Here is a 9,296-nt window from a genome sequence, read left to right on the forward strand (position 1 = left end):
AGTTATACAACGTGGATGTATGTACTTAATGCCATGGAACTATATACCTAAAAATGGTTAAAATGGTAAATTTTATGTTTTGTGTATTTTACCACAATAAAAAATATCCACAGAGGTATCAGAGTTTTCTTATTATTGATTTATATTCCTCTCATCTGGAAAAATTGAATACATGCTCTATTTCAATGTTGCCCCAAGCCAGGAATTGCCGGGAAATAAATTTGATGTTCCAAGCAATTCCCCCGTGGTTTTAAAAAGAGATGAAGGAAAAGAAACAGCTGTTTTAAACACAGTCATAGAATCCTCCACACGTGATTCTATAAATTCTGACAGCCCACACATTTAATTTAATTTAATTTTTTTTTATTTCGGCATATTATGAGGGTACAGATTTTAAGGTTTCAATATATGCCCATTTCCCCCCTCCCCCCAAAAGTCTGAGTCTCCATCATGACCATCCCCCAGATGGTGCACATCTCACTCATTATGTATGTATATACCCGCCCCCCTCCCCCCTCCCACCTGCCCAATACCCTATTACTGTAGTACCTATGTGTCCACTTAGGTGCTACTCAGTTAATACCAGTTTGCTGGAGAATATATCTGGTGCTTGTTTTTCCATTCTTGGGATACTTCACTTAGTAGTATGGGTTCCAGCTCTAACCAGGAAAATATAAGATGTGCTATATCACCATTGTTTCTTAGAGCTGAATAGTACTCCATGGTATACATATACCACATTTTATTAATCCATTCTTGGATTGATGGGCACTTGGGCTGTTTCCACAGCCTTGCAATTATGAATTGTGCTGCTATAAACATTCGAGTGCAGGTGTCTTTTTCGTAGAGTGTCATTGGATCATTTGGGTAGATGCCCAGCAATGGGATTGCTGGATCAAATGGTAGATTCACTTGGATTGCTTTAAGGTATCTCCATGTTGCTTTCCACAGAGGTTGAACTAGTTTGCAGTCCCACCAGCAGTGTAGGAGTGTTCCTCTCTCTCCGCAACCACGCCAGCATTTATTGTTTGGAGATTTTTTGATAAAAGCCATTCTCACTGGGGTTAAGTGATATCTCATTGTGGTTTTGATTTGCATTTCCCTGATGATTAGAGATGTTGAGCATTTCTTCATATGTTTGTTGGCCATTCTTCTGTCTTCTTTAGACAAATTTCTGTTCAAGTCCTTTGCCCACTTTTTAATGGGGTTATTTGATTTTTTCTTCCTAATTTTCGTGAGTTCTAAGTATATTCTAGTTATCAGTCCCTTATTGGATGCATACGATGCAAAAATTTTCTCCCATTCTGTAGGTTGTCTGTTTACTTTCATGACTATTTCTTTTAGCCCACACAGTTAAGATGCAATACAAACAGGCACAGAATCATGCAAACCCTCATGGTGGAGTGGGCACATTCATTTTTACAGTTATTGTCAATTCCATATGAGTTTATGGATTCAGAACACTTGTTAGATTCAAAAGGGAAAAGGCTCTCAGACCAGGGTTAGTAGTCAATGGAGTGTAATGGCAATGAGATAATATAGAAATTAAAAGTTGAAATTCTGCTGCAAAATGGTCCTGGATAGAACGCAAGCAACTATTCAGCATAACCAAAAAGAAAAACAATTTTCACCATACTATTAAAAAATAAAGGCAATGTTGAGATAAATTATCCAGATTGTCTTTTATATTGATTAAATCACTTTAGCAAGTATGAAACTGATCAGTTTGTCTATAATCAAATGCTAATCAAATCATTGGATGCCAGAAGAGAGGAAACCATGCAGATCACTTATTCACTAACACCATTTTGGAGATAAGAGAGCTGAGAGTCAGGGAACTTAAATGATTTGCTTAAAGATGTAGAATAGAGTTCAACTAGAACCCAAATCTTTGAACCTTCTAGCTATTTCTATCCACATTATACAATATTAATTAATTGCTTAGCAGGAAAAACTATTAATATTGGGAGAATGAAAATGATGTTGTGAAACAAAAGGAGAATGTGGTTACTTCATTTATTTAGTTATTATTTAGAAATCATTATGTTAAATACATTTAATGCAAAGTTTTCAAAAGTATTATAATGCCACCAAAAAGACAGGCCATAAGGCTGAGTGTGTTTTAAAACTGCTAATCTCTAAACACAGACACTTTGAGAATTCATTTTTCTACATTTACTGATAGTTTATATGCTTTTCTTTTTTTATTTCAAAATATTAAAAGGGTAAAAATGTTTTAGGTTACATGGATTGCTTTTGTAATGCTTGAGTACCAACTATAGGTATGCCCATAACCAAATAGTGTTCATTGTACCCATTAGATAGGTTGTAGTGCTAAAAGTTCTAACCAGAGCAATCAGGCAAGAGAAAGAAATAAAGGGCATCCAAATCAGGAAAGAAGAGGTCAAACTATTGATTTTACTGACAATAAGATCTTCAATCTAATAAACCCCAAAGATTCCACCAAGAATCTCCTGGAATTGATAAATAAATTCAGCAAAGTCTCAGGATACAAAATCAATGTACATAAATCATCAGTAGCATTTCTATATACCAACAACAGTCAAGCTGAGACTCAAATCAAAAACTCAATACCATTCACAATAGCTACAAAGAAAATAAACTATCTAGGAATATAGTTAACCAAGGAGGTGAAAGATCTCTACAAAGAACTATAAAACTCTGAGAAAAGAAATCACAGAGGATACAAATGGCAAAACATATCATGGTCATGGATAAGTAGAAGCAATATTGTTAGAATGTCCATATTACTCAAAATGATTACAAATTCAAGCAATCCCCATCAAATTACCAACAGATTTAGAAAAGATAATTCTATGCTTCCTTTGGAACCAGAAAAGAGCCCACATAGCCAAAGCAGACTAAGCAAAAGGAACAAATCTAGAGGCATCACATTACCAGACTTCAAACTATACTACAAGTCCATAGTAACCAAAACAGCATGGTGTTGGCATAAAAATAGAGACATAGAACAATGGAACAGAACAGTTAACACAGATATAAAACTATCTATAACCAATTGATCTTCAACAAAACAGACAATGATGTACACTGGGGAAATGAAGCCCTATTCAATAAATGGTACTGGGAAAATTGGATAGGTACATGCAAAAGAATGAAACAGTACCCCAACCTCTCACCACTCACAAAAATTAATTCAATATGGATAAAATACTTAACTCCAAGGCATGAAACTATAAGAATTCTAGAGAAAAATATAGGAAAAATTCTCTTAGATATCAGCCTAGGAAAAGAATTTATGACTAAGACCCCAGTGGCAATCATGGCAACTATAAAAGTTAATAAATGGGATTTGATTAAACTAAAAAGCTTCTGCACAGCTAAGGAAACAATCAACAGAGCAATAGACAACCTACAGAATGGGAGAGAATATTTGCAAGCTATACATCCAATAAAGGGCCAATATCCAGAATTTACAAATAACTCAAGCAAATCAGCAACAACAAAAAAAAAACCTATTATTAATAAAAAGTGGGCAAAGACATGAACAGAACTTTCTCAAAAGAAGACAAATGGCCAATAAACACATGAAAAAAATCTTCAACATCATTAATCATCAGGGAAATGCAAATTAAAACCATAATGAGACATTACTGTAGCCGTTAGAATGGCTTTTAGTAAAAAGTCCAAAAATCATAGGTGCTGGCACAGATGCAGAGAGAATGGAACACATATACACTGTTGGTGGGACTGCAAATTAGTACAACCCCTATAGAAAGCAGTATGGAGATTCTTCAAAGAACTAAAAATAGACCTACCATTCTATCCAGCAATCCCACCACTGGGTATCTACCCAAAGGGAAAAAAAGAATTTTCATCAAAAAGACACCTGTTCTTGAACATTTATTGCAGCACAATTCATAATTGCAAAGATGTGGATTCAACCCAAGTGCCCATCAATTCATTAGTGGGTTAATAAAATATGGTATGTATACAACAGAGTATACTCGGCCATTAAAAAGATGAATTAATACCTTTTGGGACAATCTGGCTGGAAGTGGAGATCATTCTCCTAAGTGAAGTGTATCAAGAATAGAAAAACAGGCCGGGCGCTGTGGCTCACGCCTGTAATCCTAGCTCTTGGGAGGCCGAGGCGGGCGGATTGCTCAAGGTCAGGAGTTCAAAACCAGCCTGAGCAAGAGCGAGACCCCGTCTCTACTATAAATAGAAAGAAATTAATTGGCCAACTGATATATATATAAAAAAAAATTAGCCGGGCATGGTGGCGCATGCCTGTAGTCCCAGCTACTCGGGAGGCTGAGGCAGAAGGATCACTCGAGCCCAGGAGTTTGAGGTTGCTGTGAGCTAGGCTGACGCCACGGCACTCACTCTAGCCTGGACAACAAAGCGAGACTCTGTCTCAAAAAAAAAAAAAAAAAAAAAAAGAATAGAAAAACAAACACCACATGCACTTACTATTAAATTGGAACTAAATGATGAGAAGGAAGTAAAACTCAGTGGAAATCAAGCATGGGGAACAGAGGATAAGGGAAGGGGCAAAAACCTATATCTTTGCTTTAAAAATCAATTAGAGGCTTGGCAGGGTGGCTTACACCTGTAATCCTAGCACTCTAGGAGGCTGAGGTGGGAAGATCACTTGAGCTCAGGAATTCAAGATCAGCCTGAGCAAGAGCGAGACCTCATTGCTACTAAAAATAGAAAAAATTAGCTGGATACAGTGGTTCATGCCTGTAGTCCCAGTTACTCAGGAGGCTGAGGCATGAGGATTGCTTGAGCCCAGGAGTTTGAGGTTGCAGTGAGTTATGATGGTGCCACTGCAGCCTAGCCCATGTGAGAAAGCAAGACTCTGTCTCAAAAAACAACTTTCCTCTTCAGTTGGAAAGAAAAACACGAACTCTTTAATGTCAAGGATTCAGATTTTTACATTTTAGTAACATTTATTATAAACATACAATCAAAAGAAATCATTTTTATTTAAAACTATATAATTAGAACAGCTACAAATTAGTAGACAATCCAAGGCACCTATTTTTCACTTATTCTAATTAAATTTCCCAATTTTCCTAAGGCATTTAAACAGTATGGAGAAATGATATGAGTGAACAAAGGAATGTGTGACTGTGTGTGTGTGTGACCTCTAAACTCTGCACAATGCATTTTCAGATATTTAATAATACCTGTTACAGTAGTAAATTCACTTGAAAAGGAAAATAAGACTTTCTGGAGAATAATTGTTATGCCCAAATATTATTTTAAAAAAATAAAAATTTGAAGTTGCCCAGGAGATATCAAAGAGCAGAGTACTGCAGTGACTTAATACCTTGCTACCCAATATAAGTATTATTATCACCTTTGCCTGTGAATCTTCACTAAAGTGGATCCCAGACACAGTATCTTCCACTATCAGATCTGAAAAACTCTTCAACACCATAGTTATCACCCTTATTTTACAAAGGAGAGAACATTCACAACTTCACAGCTAATTAGTAACAGACAAAGCATTAAAATATAGATCTGCCTCCCAAGACAGATTCAGCCTTCTCCCAAGACACTTCAATCTCTTATTTTTAAAAAATATATCATGAATTCTTGGGCAATATTTTTCACTACAGGCAAATTTTCAGAAAAATTTGATTTCCTAGAAAAACTGAGAATATCAAGTACAATTTTTTTTTTTTTTTTGCAAAATACATTTCCACATTTTAGAAAAGGTTAACATAAAAGTCTAATCTGATGGATGATATCTGGCTCCATTTCTCAGGCTGAGGCTGAAGTCTTGGACCTTACATAGAAAAGTTATAAACGTGGATGTTTACATAAAATGTCTCTTAATCCTAAAATATCTGCTTTTAACTAGAATTCATCCAAGAACTAACTGGAGCGGTTGATGGAATATACTGTACTTTATTTCCATCATTAAAGCTTTCTTCTCAGGAGGTTTCCATTTCTAGTCCTCTCCCCTGGTTCTGTTCTTTAGTTTATTACCTCCCATAACTCCCTCCCCCAGTTCTAAGATTTTTCTCTATCCTACAGCTCCCTAGTTTTCTACCTCCTTTTCTTCCCATTCTATTGCTGCAAACATACTTACAAAGAATCTTTCAATCTTCCAAGGACCCTTTCCAATAATCAAATCTCCCTCTTTTGTGGGGAGGCTGCTCATCCAGGTTCCTGCTTGGTACCACTGTCATCCCTTCACAATTCTTCCCTGGACACAAGCCACTGCTTTCCATGCAAACTTCCTTTAGCCTGGATGAGCAACAACTGGACAAACCCAAGTGTGTGTCTGTTTGGAGAGCTAAGATATCAGCCACATCAGGAAATGCAGTGAGTCAGAAAACAATGTTGGGTATTGACTTAAAGTAGGTGGTTGAGAGGAATGTTTTTGAGTGCCTAGTTTAGAAAACAACTCTGTAAATAGATATTTTCTGTATCTTACAGTTGAGGAAACTGAGGCCCAGAGGTCCTTGGTGTGTCCAATTTAAGTCAATCTCTTTAAACAGGGTTAGCCCACCACTGAAAATTATACAAGAGTTGCACAGCATTTCAGTTTAGGGTTAAGGTCTCCACAAGCAAAGTTAGTCAGGACCATTTTCTGCCATCCACAAGGACACCCTTCCCATCCTCCTCCTCCTCTCTCCTTTACTGGTCCTCTGACCTCCACTGCAGATACTCACCACAGGCTCTTTTGTCTATTAGCCTTTTCTGGCTAGACCACATTAAACATTCTTTCACAGGAGAAAGATACCATTGTTCACGCCCCACCTTTTCGAAGATAGGTTAGCTAAGAAGTCATGAAACTGACTCTCTGTGAGCTAATAAATGTTGGAATTAAAACCTATCGGGACCAATGGAACACACGATCTAACACCAAAGCTTCATATTCTTTCAACTACTCTATGCAACAGTTATTAACATCAGTTCCTTTTTATATTATTACAGAAATCACCTTTGGGGAGTTTATAAGAAGATATTGAGAACTGTAGCAATTACTATGCTAAGAATGAGAATAATAATAAATAGCTAACATTTTATATGATGAATATCAAGCTCTGAGGTATGTGCTTTATAAATATCTCACTTAATCCTCATAAAAATTATGAGGTAGGTACTATAGTCCTGTGTCACTTAATGACACTCTGAGAAATGTGTCAGGCAATTTCATCCTTATGGGAACATGATAGAATGTAGTTACACAAACCTGGATGGTGTAGCCTACTACACACCTAGACTATATGGTGTAGCCTATTTCTCTGAGGCTATAAACCTATACAGCAAGTTACTATACTTAATACTGCAGACTGTAGTAACATGATGGTAAATATTTGTGTATCTAAACATAGAAAAGTTACAGTAAAAATAACATATTATAATCTTATGGGACCACTCTAGGATATCCAGTCTGTCATTGACTAAAATGCCATTATTCAGTCCATGATTATATTATCTTCATATTTTTGAATGGGTATATTTTTGCCTTGACTTTATTTTCTTAATTTAAATACATAAACCTGACTATCAAAGAGATGTAACTCTGATAAGATTACTTTAAAGATTATATGCAGAATCTCACAAGACCACATGTAGAATCTTCAAAGAGTGTTTTATATACTTCTAAAATTTCAAATAAATTAGATTGTAGAAATGAGAACAAATGGTAATGGCATTTAAATATATTCATTCAATTTGAAGACAATCCTTCTGAACGATTATGTGTAATACTTTATTTCCACTGCCACGAAAAATGACTATCTATCCTAAATGTGCAGGTAAACTGGTTGAAGAAGTTTGTATTCTGCATTTATTACCAGGTAAATTCAAATTATTTCTATCCTCCTTAGAATTTTCGTTACTGACTTTAAGTTTTGAAAACAGAACAGGGACTTTATGAAAACAAAATATTTGAATAAGCATTAAAAATGCTCATATTTATACTTCTGTAACTCACACTTCCTTTAATACAGACTAAACTAAGGACTCACCTTACAGCTGTTTCAATATAGGTTGAGTGAAATGTGTTACCGTGGATGAGGAGTATGGCTAAAAGTTTTTCTACTGATAAGCAAAATTGAGACTGACATAGTCACCAGGTGAGGGAGAACATGCCACAGTCTTATATAGAATACATTTTTAAAAAGTTACTGCAAATATAATTGGATATGAAGATACATACATGGTATGCCCCCAATCTAAAAGCATAGCATGAAGTATGAGGCTAAACCACAAAGAATTGCCATTTTTAAAGATCAAAACTTATTGAATATCATATTTACATAAATAAATTAATGAACAGATAAAGAGACAGAGAGAAGGAAAAACATCTTCTTTATTGTACAATGCCAACCAATAAAGGTATACAGAATGAGGGAGTTAGAAAATCCCCATTGGATAGGTGAATGTTTGATAAGGACTGGGATATTCACATAATTTCAAAATATTCCTCCATAAATTCCTTATTAGTTATAAAGTATGACTTTATAATGGTGCATTTAGAGTGGAGAAACTTGGTAGATACCACTTTAATTAGTAATGAAATCTAATACACCAAAATTAGGACTATCTAACATATTGTACATTGTGATAGGGTGGGTCTCAGAAAGACAAAACACCACTCATCAGTTTTGTGAATTTTTTATATAGAAAGCATAGCCTGTGCTCGCTTTGGCAGCATATATACGAAAACTGGAACAATACAGAGGTTATCATGGCCCTGTGTAAGCATGACATGCAAATTTGTGAAGCATTCCATATTTTTGTTTCAAATAGAAACATTATTTTTGTAGACCTCAAAAATATAGTTCTACATTTTACGTGGAACCAGAAAGACCCTGAATAGCTAATGCAATCTTAATAAACACAAATTGGGAGGCATCACTTCAAGTTATACTACAAGGCTATAGTAACCAACACAGCATGCAATTGGCATAAGAACAGAGACATAGACCAATAGAACAGGACAGAGAACTCAGATATGAATATGACCTTTAACAAAGCAGGCAAAAGCACACACCGGGGAAAAGAATCCGTATTCAGTAAATGGTGCTGGAAAAACTGGAGAGTCACATGTAGAGGACTGAAGCAAGATCCGTACCTCTCACCTCTCACAAAAATTCATGATGGTTAACAGACTTAAAGCTAGGTCATACATTAAGTTTCTAATTTATGAATTCAAGAATTCTAGAAGAAAGTGTCGGAAAAACACTTGTAGACATTAGCCTAGGTAAAGAATTTATGAGGAAAACCCCAAAAGTAATCATAGCATCAACAAAAATAAATAAATGTGACCGGATCAAATT

At 35.6% G+C, this 9,296-nt stretch overlaps 1 non-coding gene across 1 annotated transcript; it reads left to right on the plus strand.

The window, feature by feature from the left end:
* The first annotated feature begins 8,652 nt into the window (after positions 1 to 8,652).
* LOC142874671 (U6 spliceosomal RNA) lies at positions 8,653 to 8,755 on the plus strand. The gene has a single exon (XR_012922325.1). It is a non-coding gene; the product is annotated as a U6 spliceosomal RNA (small nuclear RNA).
* The last annotated feature ends 541 nt before the right edge of the window (positions 8,756 to 9,296 follow it).

The sequence above is a fragment of the Microcebus murinus genome, chromosome 12, assembly GCF_040939455.1.
Source record: "Microcebus murinus isolate Inina chromosome 12, M.murinus_Inina_mat1.0, whole genome shotgun sequence".
Classification (NCBI taxonomy): Eukaryota; Metazoa; Chordata; class Mammalia; order Primates; family Cheirogaleidae; genus Microcebus; species Microcebus murinus.